This window comes from Lolium rigidum, chromosome 3, assembly GCF_022539505.1.
Source record: "Lolium rigidum isolate FL_2022 chromosome 3, APGP_CSIRO_Lrig_0.1, whole genome shotgun sequence".
In the NCBI taxonomy this organism is placed as follows: domain Eukaryota; kingdom Viridiplantae; phylum Streptophyta; class Magnoliopsida; order Poales; family Poaceae; genus Lolium; species Lolium rigidum.
This window is the reverse complement of record NC_061510.1, coordinates 312,429,148-312,451,311: the sequence shown is the minus strand read 5'-3', so window position 1 is coordinate 312,451,311 and position 22,164 is coordinate 312,429,148. Positions and strand designations below refer to the sequence as shown.

At 52.2% G+C, this 22,164-nt stretch overlaps 1 non-coding gene across 1 annotated transcript; it reads right to left on the bottom strand.

Annotated features, from left to right (window-relative positions):
* Positions 1–366: 366 nt before the first annotated feature.
* TRNAP-UGG lies at positions 367–438 on the bottom strand. Its single transcript has one exon. It is a non-coding gene; the product is annotated as a tRNA-Pro (tRNA).
* Positions 439–22,164: the final 21,726 nt, after the last annotated feature.

Genomic DNA, 22,164 nt, shown 5'->3' with positions numbered 1-22,164 from the left:
GGGTTGCAATGGAGAAAAAAATATCCACACCATTAAATTTGCTTCAAGATTCGTGATGATCTGACATCAGCTCATGACTAAGATTTAGTTAAGTGTAAAGGCACCTAGTATCTAGACGTGATAATCCAACATTCAAATGTTTCGCCTAATTTTTGTATTTGGATTATTCTTTTCATGGCTATATCTCAACAAAAGATTATGGAAGCATAATATCAGCAGTGGGAAGTTAAAGCCTACAAAAACAGGTTAACCATGATAAACTTGTGGAGATTTTAAAACCTGGAGATAAGAAAAAGTACTAGCATTAATCTTAGGACAGAAAATAGAGAGAAGGAGAAAACAAGAAAAAATTACACTGATTGGTGGGGGGCGTTGCGAGAATCGAACTCGCGACCTCTCGCACCCAAAGCGAGAATCATACCACTAGACCAAACGCCCAATTTTGTTTAAATTGTTAATTCATCTTTGTTGTAAGTTAGTTACTACTTTGCTGCAACTTCCCACGCAAAACGTATCAGCTTCTTGAACTGCTCATAGCGTCGTCAACAAAGCAGTTTGATCTTCCAGAACCGAGCTCTCCACCGGGAGCCTCCAACACCACCCGACGCTCAAATCCCCTTCATCTCCACCACTCCTCATTCTTTAGCCCCCCCGCCATCGCAGCCAACGCGGCGGCCGCTTCCAGCATGCACCGTCGCCTCCTCCGCCACATCTGGACGCCGCGCGCCTCCTCCTCCTCCGCTGATGCCGACTGAATGGCCGTGCGGCTAGTTGCGCCGCACTCCGGCGAATAACTCAGTTAAACTCCATCCGGAAGATCCCATAGAACGGCCTTCCTCGTGCGGATGATGCGACTCCTCGCCGTGTGCACCACAACCACTTGCTTGCGCTGAAGGCGCGTGACTGCTGCCGGGTGCCGATCAATTTGGCGAACGAGAACGACGAAAGGCTTGTTGGTGCCGTCGTGTTGACGTATCCATGGTCGGGCAATGGCCACAGAGCACGTCGATCTTCTCGTGGAGTTGACGAATTAGGTTTGTGATCCCTCGTCAAGCCCAGATAACCAGTACTGTATCATGATTTACATGTTACAGAGCAGAAACCGCTCGAAATAAAGGATTTGCTCCGGTCCGAGACCTTTGACGAGTAACTTTCCAATTGCAACCCGAACCCGCGATCGACTGGCCTATGATATTATAACTGTAATATCCCCTAGCTACGATGTGATTGCCGAGCGTGATGCGTGAAGGAATTTTGGACTTGATGAAGAAGAAAGCGGAGAGAGAGCGCGCTTAATGCATTTGATCATTCATAACCCTAGTCTGCCGCCGCCGCCAGCCCCATCCTCCTCCTCCCCTGCCTCGCCGCCGCCAGGAGGCGCCACCGCGCGAAGCTCGGTCGGCGTCGGCGGCGGCGGGGCGCCTTCTCTCCTCCTCGCGGTGATGGCGGCGCGGGGCGGCATCGGTGCGTGGAGGCGCGGCCGTTCGACGGCGGCGCGGCGGCTCTGCGGGCTGTGCGTGCTCGGGGCGGCAGCGGCTTCCGCGGAAGCTTCTGCTTCGGCGGGCGGCGCGAGCTCGGCCCGCTGAGGTCTGATGGAGGCGGGCGGCGCGGCGCGAGGGTGGGTGTCCACGGCGCCTGGCGGTCGGGCGGCGGCGCAACGCCCTGCAAGTGGAGCCGGACGGGCAGCGCGGCCAGGGCGGTCGCCTCGTGCTCGGGCCGGGGCAGGGGCCCGGCCGAGCCCACCAAGTCCCCAGATCTGGTACCGCCAGCAGCCATGGGGCTGCAGGTGCCGCTCTGGCCACTTCCAGGGTCGTGGTGGTGTTGCTGGCCGTCGAGTGCTCACGGATGCGGATCCCTTGCTATGTGGTCATCCGGGTTCCCTCGGATGTTCGGCGGGCGGAGTTTGGACGCCGGGGCGGCGGCCCTGGACGGTGGGTGGCGACGTCGACCGGAAGGCGGGCGGCGTTCACTGGTGCTGGCCGATCTTCTTGGGCCGTGTGGACGGTGAGGAGTCGGCGAAGGCTGGGTGCGGCGTAGTAGTGCTCTGGCGCTCTCTTCGTCTGTTCGTTGGCGTCTCAATTGTTCGATCTCTCTGCGCCAGATACGGCAGGGTTGGTCCTCGGACTTCCCGTTCTGTGTCCGTGCGAGTTCTGTGGGGAGCTGCCGGGGGAAACTCTTGGCTGGCTCAGTGCATCGGCAGCGACGATTCTATCGCCGTTCTCCTTCTTGAAGGGCCGGTGAGGTAACCCTCCCCCTATTCCTCTTCTTCCCGGGTGAAAACTCAGGCTACGGTCGGGCGGCGATGGCGCATTGCGTCGTTCTCCTCCTTGGAGGCGCCGCCTTGGGTTGAGGGGACAGAGGGCTATCGGTGTGGTGATAATGACGGTGGTGCGGTTTGGGTGTGTCTTTGGTGAGGCCTATGGCGACAGTCAGCAAGTTCAAGGGTTTTTTGGGCGCTCAACCACCTCGATGTTCTGTGTTGGCCGATGAGATGGGAAGGGTCTCTCCTTGGGCAGCAGCAAGGCGAGGTGGTCTCGGAGCCGGATCTTCATCTCTTTGACGCTAGTGCTTCTCCTCTTCGCTTGGCACGTCTCTCTCCGTCCGCGGCAGCTCTTCGTAGCTTGTGCTTGTAGGCTCTTTGGTGGCGCGGCCGAGTGGAATTCTCTGTAGTTCCTCTAGGGCTTTGCCTTTTTCTTTTACCTTGTTCAAGTTTGTGTAATCAGCACCGTTGTATCCTAGCCGGTTGAGGGCTTTATTAATTTAAAGCTGGGCTCTCGAGCCTTATGTTTAAAAAATCATCCATAACAACGTGAGAATTTTCTTTTTTACTCCGGCCCGAATTAATGGGCGCGGCCAGTGTTTTAACTCAATTTTATAAAAACCTCTTAATAGTTTAAATTCATTTAAAAATTGGTCCAAACCAAAGGGGCATCTTCTTCCTCGCGTCGGGGAAGACCACGTGTTGCTGCCGTCGGCACCTCCCCGGCGAGAGGGAGTCCACGCAGATCCGCTCGCAGTTGGGAGGCTCACGCGGAGGTGTCCCGCTGGCCGGCCGCTTCCCCTTCCCCTGTCCAGGACGCCAGGCCGGCCTCGTGGGCAACCTCATCGAGCTCGGCCCTGACGACACCTCCATCATCGAGCATGGCCGCCGTCGGCCCTCGAGCTTCGACCTCCTCTATCTTGATACCCACTCCGTCACCGCTCTGTTTCCGTCGGACGCACTCGCCGCTGCCCCATCCGTGCCCGTCGGCGCCGCACCTTCCGCACCCCTTTGTGTCGTCGTTTGGGACGTCGCCCTCCTTGGAAACGCCTTTGCCTCGGTGAGAAATTACCTGCAATCTAGATGGCCATTTCCAGTTATTACTGTCGTAACAGGTTGTATGAATTTCATGTGAGATGATATAGGCAATATGTTGAATTTGTCATCGATCACAATACATGCTTTGCATGATGCTATGGACAATGAAAACCTCTCGTTGAACCTTGTGGCTAAAATCATGTGTGAATTCTTCTGAAATACTGAAAGCATGTGCTAAGGACTTAACTGCATTCTGGTATATTTGCCACACACAAGAACGGTGAACTGTACCAGCCCAAGTGATATCTGGTGCTTCCTTCAAATTAGGAGATCGATCTGTCAAAATTGTCTTCGGCTGTTTCCTGTAGAAATTATAGATCCCTAATATTTGTTTCGTTGTTTATTTTGGTGACTCTCATGAGATATATATATATAGAAGTATATGAGGGAGGAGACTTGCATACAAGATGTTATCTCTAGAGTCCTAGTATATCTCTAGTCTAGTCGTATACGTATTATACTTCTAACATCCTCTCTCAGTTGTAGTGGAAGTGAAGTGGACGATTGCGGCTGGATTTTAGGAACCCAAAACACTACAAAACCTTTTTCATCCAAAATACTTATTAAAACACTTGTTTGGGTAGTTTTTTGGGCGGTTGATGTTTTTCATCCAAAACACCCCTCAAAACACTCCTCAAACACAAGAAAACGCTGGCACCGAACCAGGCCTAAGAGCATCTCCAGTCGCGTTCCCCAAACCCTCCCCCAAACGGCGCCGGATTGAGCGTTTGGAGGACGTGTTTTGTTCGTGCCGCGTTTGGGAGACGTCGCTCCTAGTCACGTCCCCCAAACAATAAAACAACTAAACAACTGTAATAAAATAAGGCTAGATCAAGGTGCCACGGCATTTACTGATAATCCTTTGATCCTCCACAAATGCTCAACGAGATCAGCTTGAAGTTGATCATGAACATTGTTGTTGTTAGAGTTGTATAGTTCCTTTTCCGTTATTCCCCAGTGTATGAGGGGCTTACCTGCATATTGTCACACATGTACATGTACTAGCCTATGGCCCTCTGTGAATATTAGTTGCTCATTCACAACATGGTATCAGAGCTCATGGTTTAGCTCTTTGGACACTGCAACTCCGTGCTCGATCCACGCCGTCGCCGATGATCTTTCCGGTCGTTGCCGCTCCAAACTCTTCTTCCTCTCTCATCCTAACAAATTTAGCCTTTTTTTTCGGTTGATTTCGAGCTCCAAATCGAGCTCTCCCGTCGGCCCCGTCGAGCTTTCCTTCCCAGCCACCGCCGGCCAGCCGTCCTTGGCTGGATCTGCTAGGCCAGGCTTCACCCCGGCCTCTTCCGTCTCTGGCCGGCCCCGTCCCGGCCGCCTCAGGACGGCTGCCTCGTCCCGGCTGCATCTGGCCGGCTCCATCTGCTCGGCCCTGCCCCCGTCCGGCCGTCCGCCCTGGTCTCCTCGGGCAGGCCATGTACGGCTCCGACCGGCAAGGCAAGACGTTGCCTGCTGCTGGATTCCACATCCTGGTGGCCCGTACGTGAGTGGATCTCCGTACGCAAGGCTGCTGCTGCTGCTCGTTATTTTTCTGCCCAGATTTAGATCCGGGTTCAAAAAAAAGGGAAAGAGGAAGATTGCATCCTCCTTGTCTGGCTACGTCAGTATCCCTCGCTGCCCCGTGATCTTTGATGATACCAACTATGGAGAGTTTGCTGCCTTCATGCGCATTCACATGCGTGGTCTTCGGCTGTGGGGTGGTCTTACCGGCGAGGTCTGTTGTCCGCCGCACCCCACTGCTCATGTACCTCCTACCCCGTCGTCCGTGCCACAGGCCCTTGCTGAGAATGCTACTCAGGCTGATTGGGATGCAGCCAAGTCTGCTGAGGCTGTTGCTGATGAGGCATATGAGGAGCAGGTACTTGCCTATTCAGAGGCTCTTGGCTCCTACCGTGATAGTCTGGCTACCTTTACTCAGTGGTGTGATGAGGATGCTAGAGCTGCTGCCGTTCTTTCGCAGAGTGTTCAGCCACAGTTTGCTTCTGAGTTTATGGGCCTCGCTACTGTCGCTGAGATGTGGTCTCGCCTTCTGGTGATTCTCTATACTTATCTGTGTTGCGCCAGGAGCATGATCTTCAGCAGGGTGACTCTACTGTTGATGAGTTCTACACCCAGAGTGCGGCCATCTGGCGCCAGCTTGACTCTCTTCGCAGTGTTGTTTGTGGTACTTGTCAGTGTTGCCGGACAGTGCGTTCAGATATGGACTTTCAGAGGATCCATGAGTTCCTGTCTCGACTTCGCCCAGAGTTTGATCCTCGTCGTGCTCAGCTGTTTGCTCGAGGCCGTGTTCCTATCTCAGAGGTGCTGACTGAGCTTCGTGCTGAGGAGACTCGTTTGCGTGGTGCTGGAATGTTTGGGACACCCTCTGTTCTTGCTGCTCGAGTTCCCACTGCTCCTGCACCGCCACTTCTTCCTACACCAGTGCCTGCTGCTTCTGGAGGAGCCCGCTCTTCTTGCGGCGGGGGTCGCTCTCGCCCTCCTCGGTTCTGCACTCACTGTCGAAGGTCTGGTCACCTTGAGTCTGGCTGCTACCAGAAGCAGCGGGGTGTGCCTCCTCGTGCTCCACCCTCAGCGCCTGTCACCACCGGCTTCACTGAGCAGGATATAGTGAGACTTCAGCGTCTCCTTGCCTCCTCCGGCTCTGCTTCGACGGGTACTGCTGCCTCCGCGGCTGTTTCCTCTCCACAGTCAGGTACATCTTCGTGGGTTCTGGAGCTTCTTTTCACATGTCTCCTGATTCTTCCTCTCTTTCTTCTCTTCGACCTCTTCCTCTTCCTGTTAGTGTTCTTACTGCCGATGGTACTTCTCTCCCTGTTGCTAATCATGGCACTCTTTCTACTTCCTCCTTTTCCGTTCCTGATGTTTCTCATGTTCCCCGTCTTACCATGATTTTTTTTCCGCTGGTCAACTCACTGATTCTGGTTGTCGGGTCATTCTTGATGTTGATTCTTGTTCTGTTCAGGACACTCACACTCGGGCCCTGGTTGGGGCTGGCCCTCGGTGCCGTGACTCCCAGGGACTTTGGGAGCTTGACTGGCTTCATGTTCCTTCTTCCACCACTTCATCGACCGCTCCATGTGTGCTTGCTGCTTCCACCACCGCCTCCTTTCAGCAGTGGCACCATCGTCTTGGTCATCTTTGTGGTTCTCGCTTGTCATCTTTACTTCGTCGACGCCTTCTGGGGCCTGTCTCAGGAGATGTCTCTCTTCAGGGTTGTCAGGGTTGTAGGCTTGGTAAACAGAATCAGTTACCTTATCCTACTAGTGCGTCTGTATCTCAGCGTCCGTTTGATTTGGTCCATTCTGATGTATGGGGTCCGGCTCCTTTTGCTTCCAAGGGGGCCACCGCTACTATGTTATTTTTATCGATGACTTCTCTCGCCACACTTTGATTTATTTTATGACTTCTCGCAGTGAGGTTCTCTCGATATATAAGCGTTTTGCTGCCATGGTCCATACTCAGTTTTCGACACCTATACGTGTCTTTCGGGCTGATTCTGCCGGTGAGTATATCTCCCAGCTGTTGCGTGGTTTTCTTGCTGAGCAGGGTACTCTTGCCCAGTTTTCCTGTCCTGGCGCCCATGCCCAAAATGGCGTGGCTGAGCGCAAGCATGTTGACTGCCAAAACCCACCGGCGGGCAGCGGCCTTGTCAACACTGTAGAGCCGGGGGGAGCCTAGAGCTGCGGCTGGCTGAGACCCCTCCGAGCGACGGCCCGCAATGCTCTTCTGGTCACACGCGGCGTTGCGAAGTGCAGGGCGTGCCACCTGACCTATACCTGGTCGGGAAGGTGATGAGGTTGCCTCGCTTAGTTTCCTGCGGGGCATACATGTAAACGTTAAATACGAGCCTCGATCGGCTCTCGGGTTATCCCGTGAATCGGCTCAAAGAGCCGATCCACCCATGATCCGTACGGGGTGCACGAATACTTGGTGGTCCTGCTTGATCAAGATGAAGCTAATGAGATCTACGACGATTTAGGGTTTTCACCGCATAACCGGATCATCCTACTCCGAGGTTGGGCCTTGCGGCCACGCACGGTGCTCGTAAGCCGATCCTAAACAAGGCCAAAAAACCAACATGAAGTTGATCCTAGGAACATCCCGTTTAGGACTTGCGAACGCCACCCTACGTGCCACTGGATCCTCCCCCCATTGTAAGGCCAAACTATTGCGGATATTAAACTAATCCTTGTAGAACAAGGAGCAATCGTAACGGACCAGATCTACTAAATAATGATCAAGCGGGGTGCCGCCCCCACACCTGAGATAGGCGTGAGGACGGCTAGATATGCAAGGGTTGCACTACGTAAGCATGCTTAAGCGAAGAACAATGCTAACCCTAACACATCTAATGATAACTACGTTGCTCGCCATCAAAAGCGCTTCGATACGAGCAACGCATGAACAACGTGGGGCTTGTGCTGCCTAGATCGCAAGATGCGATCTAGGCAGCATGTCGCTACCTGATAGAAACCCTCGAGACGAAGGAGTTGGCGATGCGCCGAGATTGGTTTGTTTTTGGGGTTGAACGTGAGTTGTTGTTTATTCCATAAACCCTAGGTACATATTTATAGTCCAGGAGACTTTCTAATGTGGGCATGCACTGAACCGTGCACGACTAAGATTCTATCTCTAAACTAAAATAGGTCTAATATGTTACAGATACACGGGCAATTAAGCCCAACAGGCCGATTCATATAATTCTCCACGTATATTTCCTTAAGCCCATCTTGACTGCGGCCCACCTCTGACTCGGTCAAATCTTGGTGATAACACATGCCCCCCTGGTTTTGGAATTGGTAATTCCAAAATCATTATGCTTTCTCTTCGAAAGGTCATGTCGTAGCAGAGCAGAGCCGTTACAGCATCCGTCATCATTATGCCCTGTCTTCTCAGCTCCTCTAAAAATCCTGACAGCTTTAGCATCGATCCCTTGGAAGTTGTAATGGCATTAATCCTTCACCGGATTTATCATTATTTAACCGCGCCGACTGGTTAGCTCTCTCTCATATCCTCTATTCCATCCCAGCTATCGGCACCAAAAAACCCTCTCCTCCTCGTAACAATGTCTTCCTCTTCCTCTTCCTTCTCAAAACTCTTCCCCCAATCTTCACCGAAGAAGAAGACCGAGGACAGACCTCCACCCCGCAATGAATCCCTTCTCCTCCGACAAGGAGGAAAAGAAGGAGAAGCAGCGAAGGCCAAAGCCTCTCCTTCCGCCCAGCTCCCGCCGAAGAAGCGCCCCGCATGTGGGCGGACGGCGAGGACGAGGATGATGACGAAGAGGAAGAGGAGGAGGACGACTCCTCCTCCTCCATCGGGTACCCGCCGACCAAGCGCTTCCGCTCCTGGGCGGACAGCGAGGATGATGACGATGACGAGGAGGAAGAGGCTCCGGCCAAGGGCTGGGGCAACAGCGACGAAGAGCTCTCTGGGAGCAGCGCCGACGACGTCGACGGCGGCGATGACGAGGACAGCGACGACTAGTAGTATAGGACTAGTAGTAGCAGTGCACTAGGCACCAGATCCCTCTTTTGAGAGCCATCGGCTCTTTCTTGTAAAGCCGCTCCTTGGAATTAATGAAATTGTTCTTTCCATTTATCCTTTAATCGCTCCAATTTCATTCCCTCCGTTTGCCATGCTAAGACCGATAGCAACGCATCGGACTTTTTTTCCTTTCTTGCAGCAACAGCACAGTCCAAGCCCTGTACTAGGCGTCGGCTTTTCCTTCCCAGTTCCTGCCTGAGACGACCATAATGCAGCCGCAGCCGAGGTGACCCTAATCGGCTCTCAAAAACAGGGCATCTTCCAGGCTTGTTGCCCCCCGAGTCTCAGCCAAGGTAAAGCAGAGCTGTATGGACCTAGGCTCGATCATGTCTGAGGGAGCTCCTTATGCCGAGCTAGCCGATTTAAATATGCATCGGCTTCCCAAAAACGGAGAGCCCTCAAGGTGAGCTGCCCCCAGAGTTTCTTCGGTTCTGCCGACCGGATAGGCTCCCCGACATTGATCCGATCATTGATCCGATCCGCGCGCCCATGCTGCTCCTGACATTGTCCTTGAAGAAATCTCCCTTGAGTCGATGGCCATGCATCGGCTTTCATGTCCTTAAGTCGATGCCTGCTGCATCGGCTGTGTTCGAAAATTTTCGAATTTTCATTTTTTTTTTACGGCCGACCTGTACATCGGCCCCCATATTCCAATACCCATCAACAAAAGATGAGATGCTTCTGTTGCATATCCTCGCATTTTCATATACCTGGGTGCCCCCCCGAGCCGATTCTGTCAAGAAAATTGATGGTATCGGCTCTGTTGGATAACATGTTGAACCCAGGTAGAAAGGTAGGTGAGGATAATTTTGGCCGATTACTGGAATCGGCCTCCACGTTGCTTGTTCGTTGAAGGTCTTGTAAGTTCCCTTCGTAAATTTTTTGGGGCCGATCACAAGGATCAGCCTCTCCTGGTTTGCTCATTGGTTTGACCTTGCTACTTGGTCAGGCTGGATGAAACCAACCCAACCTCTGACTTGATGCGCTTGTCGTCGTCCACCTTGAGTGCTCCGTAGAGTCGTGGAGGGCTAAGCTCTGTCGGCAAGACGAGTACCATGTTTGTGCCAGCCGATGTCTCATCATCGGCTTTCCTCTGTTTGGGGCGCCACTCCATTTTCCGTGGACGACCCTCTTCATCCAGGGTTCGCTGAACTTTTGCAGCCAGATCAGGCCGTGCCTTCCTTAGCGTATGCAGGTACAACCTTTCGGCCTCCTCCAGGCCGCGCAATCGCCGAACCCTGCGCTTCGGGAACGGCTGAGTCCGTCGGGGCACCACCTTGGCCGGTGGTACTTGTCTTCTTCCACTTCTCCCTCGTCTTCGAATCTTCAAGATCTGCCCAACGAGGTGACTCAGCGCGTTTGCTTTGTGGCGGGAGAGGCCCTAAGCGCTCGAACACGGACACGTTGGCTGCCTCCTTCTTTTTCGATTGCATTACGGGCAATTGCCGATTGTGGGCAATCGGCTCATTCCTGAATCCCAGCAGTGTCTGAAGAAGGGGCAGTCCCAATGCCTGGCGTTGTCGTCTTGCTCCCTTGATGCTTCCGTGGCATAGCGCTCGTGCTCCTCCTCATCGTGATCCTCGCCGACGATATCTTCCGGCTTCTCTAGCCAAACGATCTTCTCTATCACCGTAATTGGGTCGCGGCGTTGACCATGCCGACTAACATATTTGTTGAGGAGATGATCGAGAGGGGTCGCTGATATCTTATATTCTTCACCTCTCCCTCTCGTGACATAGCGCTTGCCATCATGACGGAGCCGATCGCGTGGAGCGGCCTCTTCGTATCCTTGCTTGTGAGAGCAGCTGCCCTCATCTCCATCTTTGCCGAGTGGTTTCCGGGTCCTACCATGTTGATGCTGAACGAGGGACCTGTCCGGCAACCTTCGGGGTAGGTGATTTCTACCATGTTAACGGCGGGGAAGGGTTGGGTGTCGACCTTCATGGCGTACTTGGTTGAAAATTAGCCGCCCCTTCTCTATCGCCGCTTGGATGTGCGACGCCACACCCGGCGGTCGTTGGTGGCATGGGAAAGCGAGTTGTGGAATTTGCAGTACGGCTTTCCGTTTAGCTCTTTCGCCGTGGGGAACTTGAGACCTTCAGGAACCGTCAAGCTGTTTCTCCTTGAGCGAGGAGGTCGAAGATTTGTTCAGTCTTGGTCACGTCAAAATCAAATCCCACAGGCGGCCACCGGTGGCTTTACCCATTTGCGAGGCCACGGGGGTTCCTCCCCGAGTCCACTCAGCCACTTGCTATCTCTTGGCCTCCCGCGAGGCACTTCATCCTCCTCCGTATCGACCATGACTACGCACGCTTGAACTTGTCTTGGTACGAGGTCGGGGTGGCGCTGTTCATATGCCGATAGTTTCGAACCATGTGCGCCGGCGAGGGATAATCTGCTTGGGAGGCCATGTCCTTGAGCTGTGTTGCAAGGCCTCGCTACTGCCAACTCGATCGCTTCCTTTTCGGTTATACGAACCGAATAACATCGGTTCCTAAGATTCTGAAGCGCTGGATGTATTCTCGTCACCGTTTCCCCGCGCTTCGACGTAGTTGTGCTAGATCGGCAATGCCGGACTCGGAAGCTTCTGAATGGTATTGCATATGGAACTGTTCTTCCAATTGCTTCCAAGACTGGATGGAGCTCGCTGGTAGAGAGGTGTACCACCCAAAGCCGATCCCGTGAGGGACTGTGAAAAGAGCCTCACGCGTAGCTGATCCGACACCGAAGCCGGTCCTAGTTGAGCCAAATATCGGCTGACGTGCTCGATGGAGCTGGAGCCATCCGATCCACCGAACTTGGAGAAGTCGGGGAGCCGATATTTTGGTGGCAGCGGGATCATCTCGTAATCGTCGGGGTACGGCTTGGAATAGCCGATCGCCCTTCTTTTCGGCATCATGCCGAACCGGTCTCTCGGTATGGTACCGATCCGATCCGCTGTGCTGGCCGTAGGAGTTGCACTCGAAGATTCGCCGGGGTGGCGTACTTGGCCTGCCACGTTTGCTTTTCCAGCTCCGAGCCGAGCTGCGGGAGCTGGGCTCGGGAGTTTCGTCGGTGTGGCGTATTTAGTTAGCCACGTATGCTCTGTCGCCGACGTTCCTCCTGTCTTCGCCGGAGTCCCCGATGTTGTGGCCTGGTTTGTGAGTGCCCAGTCACCACAATCCGGCACATACATGCACGCGTATCCATGAGGGATCTCCTTAGGCGCCTCCATCAAGAACTGGTAGTCATTGGGGTCGCCGCCAATTCTGTAGACGAGGAATGCCGGTGTAGTCGGCACTTCAGCTGGTGCTGCCAACGCAAACGGCAGCGGTGGACGGGACTGGAAAGGCAACTCTCCTTGATGAGTCCCGAGAGCTGGTCCTGACGGCGGGTGCGGTGGCTCATGATCTCCTGGATCACGCGCAGAGCGACACGCTCCAGCACGTTGACCAAGTTCTCAGAGTGGCGGTGTAGCGAGTGAGCCACCGGGTAGTTGATCTCCTGCCGCGGACCCCGGTGCGTTCCTCCGACGGGGAAGAGAGGTCTACCCCATCGAGTGCACCTTCGGTGAGAACCCCTTCCATCTGATGCCACCGAACGGGTCCTCCGAAAAGAGCCGATGAGGTCGGCTTCGAGGGTAGCCTTGATCTCGTTGTATTGCTTCTTGAGGTCGTCGGGCGGATCCTCGTAAGTGACCGGCGTGCCGTCCGCCATCTCGGATGTAGATGGCGATGTGGTTGATGTAGACGATTGTCCCACCGGGCGTGCCGGAATGTGTTGACTGCCAAAACCCACCGGCGGGCAGCGGCCTTGTCAACACCGTAGAGCCGGGGGAGCCTAGAGCTGCGGCTGGCTGAGACCCCTCCGAGCGACGGCCCGCAATGCTCTTCCGGTCACACGCGGCGTTGCGAAGTGCAAGGGCGTGCCACCTGACCTATACCCGGTCGGGGAAGGTGATGAGGTTGCCTCGCTTAGTTTCCTGCGGGGCATACATGTAAACGTTAAATACGAGCCTCGATCGGCTCTCGGGTTATCCCGTGAATCGGCTCAAAGAGCCGATCCACCCATGATCCGTACGGGGTGCACGAATACTTGGTGGTCCTGCTTGATCAAGATGAAGCTAATGAGATCTACGACGATTTAGGGTTTTCACCGCATAACCGGATCATCCTACTCCAGGTTGGGCCTTGCGGCCACGCACGGTGCTCGTAAGCCGATCCTAAACAAGGCCAAAAAACCAACATGAAGTTGATCCTAGGAACATCCCGTTTAGGACTTGCGAACGCCACCCTACGTGCCACTTGGATCCTCCCCCCATTGTAAGGCCAAACTATTGCGAGATATTAAACTAATCCTTGTAGAACAAGGAGCAATCGTAACGGACCAGATCTACTAAATAATGATCAAGCGGGGTGCCGCCCCCACACCTGAGATAGGCGTGAGGACGGCTAGATATGCAAGGGTTGCACTACGTAAGCATGCTTAAGCGAAGAACAATGCTAACCCTAACACATCTAATGATAACTACGTTGCTCGCCATCAAAAGCGCTTCAGTACGAGCAACGCATGAACAACGTGGGGCTTGTGCTGCCTAGATCGCAAGATGCGATCTAGGCAGCATGTCGCTTACCCGATAGAAACCCTCGAGACGAAGGAGTTGGCGATGCGCCGAGATTGGTTTGTTTTTGGGGTTGAACGTGAGTTGTTGTTTATTCCATAAACCCTAGGTACATATTTATAGTCCAGGAGACTTTCTAATGTGGGCATGCACTGAACCGTGCACGACTAAGATTCTATCTCTAAACTAAAATAGGTCTAATATGTTACAGATACACGGGCAATTAAGCCCAACAGGCCGATTCATATAATTCTCCACGTATATTTCCTTAAGCCCATCTTGACTGCGGCCCACCTCTGACTCGGTCAAATCTTGGTGATAACAAAGCATCGCCACCTACTTGAGACGGCACGTGCGATGATGATGGCTGCCTCTCTTCCTCCTCACTTCTGGGCTGAGGCTGTGTCTATTTCCACCTATCTCATCAACCTTCAGCCCTCCACAACCTTGCAGGGTGGTATTCCTCTTGAGCGTCTCACTGGTCACACTCCTGATTACTCGACCCTTCTTCTTTTTGGTTGTGTTTGCTATGTTCTTCTTGCTCCACGCGAACGCACGAAGCTGAGTGCTCAATCGGTTGAGTGTGTCCTCCTTGGCTACAGCCCTGAGCACAAAGGATATAAGTGTTGGGATCCTATTGGTCGTCGGATGCGCATATCCCGGGATGTTACTTTTGATGAGTCCCGTCCTTTCTACCCGCGTCCCTCCTCCTCTTCCTTCTCGGTGGATGATATCTCTTTTCTCATGTTCCCTGACTCACCTCCTCCTGTGCCTCCGGTCCCTGCTCTGCCGGTTCTCTCACCACCTTCTCCTCCTCCACCCGCCAGACCCCCCTCTCCTCCCTCACCACCGTCCCCACCCTCCACATCTTCCCCTCCCATGTCACCTTCCTCGACTACGGTCATCCCTCCCTACCCTTTTCACTACTCTCGTCGTCCCCGTGAGGATGATGCTGCTTCTCCTGATACACCTTCTACCTCTGCTGCGATGCCCTCTCCGTCCGAGCCGACTCACCATCTTCGTGCTCGTCCTCGTCCTCCTCCTGATCGCTATTCTCCCACTCACTACGGTCTTTCTGCTACCCTTGAGCCGACCTCTTATCGGGATGCCCTTGCTCATCCCGAATGGCAACTAGCGATGGCTGAGGAGATTGCTGCTCTTGAGCGTACTGGCACTTGGGATGTTGTTACTCCTCCTTCCTCTGTTCGTCCCATCACCTGCAAGTGGGTCTACAAGATCAAGACTCGCTCCGATGGTTCTCTTGAGCGCTACAAGGCTCGCTTTGTCACTCGCGGCTTTCAGCAGGAGTATGGCCGTGACTATGACGTGACCTTTGCTCCTGTGGCTCACATGACCACTATTCGTACTCTTCTTGCTGTTGCTTCTGTTCGTCACTGGTCTGTCTCTCAGCTTGATGTACAGAATGCTTTTCTCAACGGTGAGTTAAGTGAGGAGGTCTACATGCAGCCACCCCCTGGCTACTCTGTTCCCGATGGCATGGTCTGTCATCTCCGGCACTCTCTCTATGGCCTTAAGCAAGCCCCTCGCGCCCGGTTTCAGCGTTTCGCCTCTGTGGTCAACGTTGCTGGTTTCGTCCCTAGCGCCCATGACCATGCGCTTTTTTTTCACACATCCTCTCGTGGTCGGACTCTGCTTCTTCTTTATGTTGATGACATGATCATCACAGGCGACGACCCTGAGTACATTGCCTTTGTCAAGGCCCGTCTTCGCGATCAGTTTCTCATGACTGATCTTGGTCCTCTCCGCTACTTTCTTGGGCTTGAGGTTTCTTCTACCTCCGATGGCTTCTATATCTCCCAGGAGAAGTATATTTAGGACCTTCTCACTCGTGCCGCTCTTGGTGATGAGCGCATTGTCGAGACTCCTATGGAGCTCAATGTCCGCCTCCGTTCCACTGATGGTGATCCTCTTCCGGACCCGACTCGCTATCGTCACTTGGTTGGGAGTCTTGTCTACCTTGCTATCACACGTCCTGACATCTCCTACCCAGTCCACATTCTGAGTCAGTTCATGGCTGCTCACACTAGTGTCCACTATAGTCATCTTCTTCGTGTCCTTCGCTATCTTCATGGCACTATCTCTCGTCGGCTTTTCTTTCCTCGCTCCAGCTCCTTACAGCCTCCGGACCTACTCGGATGCTACTCGGGCTAGCGATCCGGAGGATCGCAAGTCTCTTTCTCGCCTACTCGTGTCTTTCTTGGTGGCTCTCTCATTGCTTGGAAGACCAAGAAGCAGGTTGCAGTCTCTCGTTCGAGTGTTGAGGCTGAGTTGCGAGCGATGGCTCTATTGACGGCTGAGGTGACTTGGTTACGCTGGTTACTTGCGGACTCTGGTGTTTCTGCTGGTGCTCCGACTCCGCTCTTATCGGACAGTATTGGTGCCATCAGCATTGCGCGTGATCCGGTGAAGCACGAGCTCACCAAACACATCGGTGTTGATGCCTTCTATGTGCGTCATGTGATACGTCTCAAACGTATCTATAATTTCTTATGTTCCATGCTACTTTTATGATGATACTCACATGTTTTATACACATTATATGTCATATTTATGCATTTTCCGGAACTAACCTATTGACGAGATGCCGAAGGGCCAGTTGCTGTTTTCTGCTGTTTTTGGTTTCAGAAATCCTACAAAGGAAATATTCTCGGAATCGGATGAAATCAATGCCCAACATCTTATTTTTCTCGGAACCTTCCAGAAAGTCAAAGGGGAACCAGAGGGGAGCCCACACGTGTGGGCGGCGCGGCCCAGGGGGGCACGCCCCCCTAGTGTGAGGAGGCCCCGTGGCCCCTCCGACTCCGCCTCTTCGCCTATAAGTTGCCTCCTGACCTAAATCTTCGACACGGATTGACGAAACACCAGAAAACCTTCCAGAGCCACCGCCATCGCGAAACTCCAATTCGGGGGACAGAAGTCTCTGTTCCGGCACCCTGCCGGGACGGGGAATTGCCCCCAGAAGGCATCTCCACCGCCATCTTCACCGCCATCGCTGTCTCCATGATGAGGAGGGAGTAGTTCTCCCCCGAGGCTGAGGGCTCTACCGTAGCTATGTGGTTCATCTCTCTTTGTGATCTAGTTGAATATCATCTATGTGTTACTCTGGTGATGTTATTAAAGTAGTCTATTCCTCCTCCATGATGTAATGTTGACAGTGTGTGCATCATGAAGTACTTGGTATAGGTTATGATTGTGATCTCTTGTAGATTATGAAGTTAACTATTACTATGATAGTATTGATGTGATCTATTCCCCCTTTCATAGCTGATGTTGACAGTGTGCATGCTATGTTGGTACTCGGTATAATTGCGTTGGTCTATCATGCACTCTAAGGTTATTTAAATATGAACATCGAATGTTGTGGAGCTTGTTAACTCCGGCATTGAGGTGCTCTTGTAGCCCTACACAATTAATGGTGTTTGTCATCCAACAAGAGAGTGTAGAGTGGTTTTATTATGTGATCAATGTTGAGAGTGTCCACTAGTGAAAGTATGATCCCTAGGCCTTGTTTCTAAGCATCGAATCTCCGTTTATTTACTGTTCTGTTGCATGTTTACTCTCTGCCATATTTTATTCAGATTGCTATTACCACTCATATACATCCATACTACTTGTATTTCACTATCTCTTCGCCGAACTAGTGCACCTATACATCTGACAAGTGTATTAGGTGTGTTGGGGACACAAGAGACTTCTTGTATCGTGATTGCAGGGTTGCTTGAGAGGGATATCTTTGACCTATACCTCCCCGAGTTCGATAAACCTTGGGTGATTCACTTAAGGGAAACTTGCTGCTGTTCTACAAACCTCTGCTCTTGGAGGCCCAACACTGTCTACAGGAATAGAAGCGTGCGTAGACATCATCATGTTGTGCAACATAAGGTTATGGCTCTTCATTATGTGCCTTCAGAGCTTCAGCTTGCTGACTTCTTCACGAAGGCCCAGACTAGAACACAGCATGGTTTCTTTCTCTCCAAACTCAGTGTTGTTGATCCACCATGAGTTTGAGGGGGGGGGGGTGTTAGAGTTGTATAGTTCCTTTTCCCTTATTCCCCAGTGTATGAGGGGCTTACCTGCACATTGTCACACATGTACATGTACTGGCCTATGGCCCTCTGTGAATATCAGTTGCTCATTCACAACAGTTGTCACGGATCTCTACGTGCATGGCGAGGAAATCAGCAAAATCTGCAGGCAACTTATGATCAACCTCCGCAAGAGGGCCCTCACACTCATAGGGACCAACATGTATCCTGGCATGATTCTTGCGGTCATCCTCGATGATCATGTTGTGCATGATCACACAAGCCTGCATCACCTCCCACATTTGGTCGTGAGACCAGCTTAGAGCAGGGTACCGGTGACATAGGCATCCCCAATGGGCCTGCCGAAGATGGTACCCGGGGTTTACTGAAGGCCCATAACTCGAAGAATAAAGAAGATTCGGAAGCCCAAGTTACTATTAAGGAAAGATAGATTTTATTAGGAAGTACCACTTGTAATCTTACGGGACGGGTTAGAAACCCTCCCGGACTCTGTAACTTGTGTATTAAGAAATCCCTTGGCCCCGCCTCCTATATAAGGGGGAGTCGAGGGACAAAGAGAGGATCGATTCATTGTTTCAAGCAACCCTAGTTTTTACATCGTCGAGTACTTTTCGGCTGAAACCTTCGAGATCTACTTGGCCTCTACTTCCGACTAAAACCCTAGTCTACAATATGTAGGAATTGATAAGTTAATCCCTTGTCAATTGGCACCGTCTGTGGGAATTAGAGGTGTCAAGGATCTGATCTCGATGGCACGTTCAAGATCGTCGACTTCGTCGGTAGCAAGCAACGCCATGGACAGAGGTAAACAGATCGAAACTGGTCTCATTGATTTTATTCCTCACCCGCCCTCCCGTTTGGATGCATATGCGTATCTGGAGGAGCCCATGGAGATGACGTTTGAAAAGTTCCACTTCCGCGTCGAGAAAGAAGGAGCGTATCGTCTCGAAATTCCGATCTCGTCGGGATTATCAGCGGTCGATCCTGATTTTTCAAGTTCAGCATCATCAATCGAGTCAGGCGACGAGAAACTTCATCGCCACGCTTCATCAGCTCCAGGGCAAGTGAAAAACTCGCCAAGATCTTCAGCGACATGTCTTTCGAGTCATCTGCGGACTCCTATATAAGCGATGACTCGAGCGACATCGACAGCTTCAACTTCATCGACAGATCCATCACTGTTGGAAAGGTCTTCACCAATCTCTATGATGGTGTCACCAAACCCGACAAAGTTCAGAATCTAAAATATCATCAGATCTATGCAATTGGAGAACCAAGCCGGCCAGAACCGGCGACGTTAGAGGCTTTCGACAATGCGGGAAATCCGTATGTCGATCCTGCAGATCTCACGCGAGGTTTGGGAACAAAATATATCGGACCAGGAACACGAGAGATGGTGCGATTTCCGCAGGCAGTGTGGGATCGAGTCGCAAGAGCTATTGATGGTACAGAACCAATGACCATTACGACAACACCTGAGGAGTTACAAGCGTATCAATATAGGCTTGCACGTACCAGGAGGGAGCTCGAGAAACAGAAAATCAAGTTGGACAGGAGGCAGGAAGCAGCCTCCGCATCAAGCAGGCGAAGGGCAGAGCTAAGCCGATATTCAGGAACTTCGGGAGATAGTCATAGAGAAGCTCGAAGGAGAGCAAGATCTCGGCTGCAAAATATACCTGAAGCAGAGAGAGAAAACTTAGTTCAAAATCTCTACATGTCTTTTATGTCAATCGACACGAGGGGGAATATTATTCCCAAAACACCGGAAGTGGGATATATGGCAACACAAGCTTTCATCCTAGCGTCCAAGCCACCTCCCGGAGATCCAAGAGAAGCGTTGTATAACATGGCCATGGCAGGGTGTGGAGCCATGGGAGCAGCATTCGTAGCCACACCTCCCGAGGGATCAGCAAGGCAAAATAGTCCACGACCCACTGCAGCAGCACCAGGTCCCGAAAGAACAAGTGGAGCAAGAGACACAGCAGCACAAGCACGGGTGGACAGAGCATGACAAAATAGAAGAGAACATCGGCATTCCCCAGAGATAGATGACGAGGATATGTGTGGGCTACCGTGCTTTACAAGAAGGGTCCGGAAAACTCGAGTTCCTTCAGGGTTTAAGTTACCCGATAATTTCAAAAAATTCGATGGCCAGCAAGATCCCGAGGATTGGCTAGTCGATTACCTCGAGACGGTGAAACTGATAGGTGGAACTGTAGGATAACGTTGCATAGAAAACAAAAAAATTTCCTACTGCGAACACGCAATCCAAGCCAAGATGCAATCTAGAAGACGGTAGCAACGAGGGGTTTATCGAGTCTCACCCTTGAAGAGATTCCAAAGCCTACAAGATGAGGCTCTTGTTGCTGCGGTAGACGTTCACTTGCCGCTTGCAAAAGCGCGTAGAAGATCTTGATCACCGGCGCCACGAACGGGCAGCACCTCCGTACTCGGTCACACGTTCGGTTGTTGATGAAGACGACGTCCACCTCCCGTTCCAGCGGGCAGCGGAAGTAGTAGCTCCTCTTGAATCCAACAGCACGACGGTGTGGTGTCGGTGGCGGTGGAGAACTCCGGCGGAGCTTCGCTAAAGCACGCGGGAGCTATGGAGGAGAGGGGGGCGGCTAGGGTTTGGGAGGGGGTGGCCGGCCACTTAGGGGGTGCGGCCAGCTTGTGGTCTTGGGGTGGCCGGCCCCCTCCCCTTGGCCCCTCATTATATAGGTGGAAGCCCCAAGTGTTGGACTACAAGTCTCCGAATAAGACCCGAACCAAAAACCTTCCATGTGATAGGGAAACCTACCCAAGGTGGGAATCCCACTTGGGGTGGGATTCCCCCCTTCCATGTGGGGGGGTGATACGTCTCCGACGTATCGATAATTTCTTATGTTCCATGCCACATTATTGATGATATCTATATGTTTTATGCACACTTTATGTCATATTCGTGCATTTTCTGGAACTAACCTATTAACAAGATGCCGAAGAGCTAGTTGTCGTTTTTCGCTGTTTTTGGTTTCAGAAATCCTAGTAACGAAATATTCTCGGAATTGGACGAAATCAACGCCCGGGGTCCTATTTTGCCACGAAGCTTCCGGAAGACCGAAGAGGAGTCGAAGTGGGGCCACGAGGTGCCGCCACCATAGGGCGGCGCGGCCCGAGCCCCGGCCGCGCCGACCTGTGGTGTGGGGCCCTCGTGTGGCCCCCACGTTGCCCTTCCGCCTACTTAAAGCCTCCGTCGCGAAAACCCCAGCACCGAGAGCCACGATACGGAAAACCTTCCGGAGACGCCGCCGCCGCCAATCCCATCTCGGGGGATTCGGAGATCTCCTCCGGCACCCTGCCGGAGAGGGGAATCATCTCCCGGAGGACTCTTCACCGCCATGGTCGCCTCCGGAGTGATGAGTGAGTAGTTCACCCCTGGACTATGGGTCCATAGCAGTAGCTAGATGGTTGTCTTCTCCTCATTGTGCTTCATTGTTGGATCTTGTGAGCTGCCTAACATGATCAAGATCATCTATCCGTAATGCTATATGTTGTGTTTGTCGGGATCCGATGGATAGAGAATACCATGTTATGTTAATTATCAAGTTATTACCTATGTGTTGTTTATGATCTTGCATGCTCTCCGTTATTAGTAGAGGCTCTAGCCAAGTTGATGCTAGTAAATCCAAGAGGGAGTATTTATGCTCGATAGTGGGTTCATGTCTCCGTGAATCCGGGGAGTGACAGAAACCCCTAAGGTTATGGATGTGCTGTTGCCACTAGGGATAAAACATTGATGCTATGTCCGAGGATGTAGTTATTGATTACATTTCGCGCAATACTTAATGCAATTGTCTGTTGTTAGCAACTTAATACCGGAGGGGTTCGGATGATAACCTCGAAGGTGGACTTTTTAGGCATAGATGCGGTTGGATGGCGGTCTATGTACTTTGTCGTAATGCCCAATTAAATCTCACTATATTTATCATGACATGTATGTGCATTGTTATGCCCTCTCTATTTGTCAATTGCCCGACTCGTAATTTGTTCACCCAACATGCTTTTATCTTATGGGAGAGACACCTCTAGTGAACTGTGGACCCCGGTCCATTCTTTTATACTGAAATACAAATCTGCTGCAGTACTTGTTCTTTACTGTTTTCTTGCAAACAATCATCTTCCACAGAATACGGTTAACCCTTTGTTACAGCAAGCCGGTGAGATTGACAACCTCACTGTTTCGTTGGGGCGAAGTACTTTGGTTGTGTTGTGCAGGTTCCACGTTGGCGCCGGAATCTCTGGTGTTGCGCCGCACTACATCCCGCCGCCATCAACCTTCGACGTGCTTCTTGACTCCTACTGGTTCGATTAAACCTTGGTTTCTTACTGAGGGAAACTTGCCGCTGTGCGCATCACACCTTCCTCTTGGGGTTCCCAACGGACGTGTTAATTACACGCATCAAGCAAATTTCTGGCGCCGTTGCCGGGGAGATCAAGACACGCTGCAAGGGGAGTCTCCACTTCCCAATCTCTTTACTTTGTTTTTGTCTTGCTTTAATTTATTTACTACTTTGTTTGCTGCATTATATCAAAAC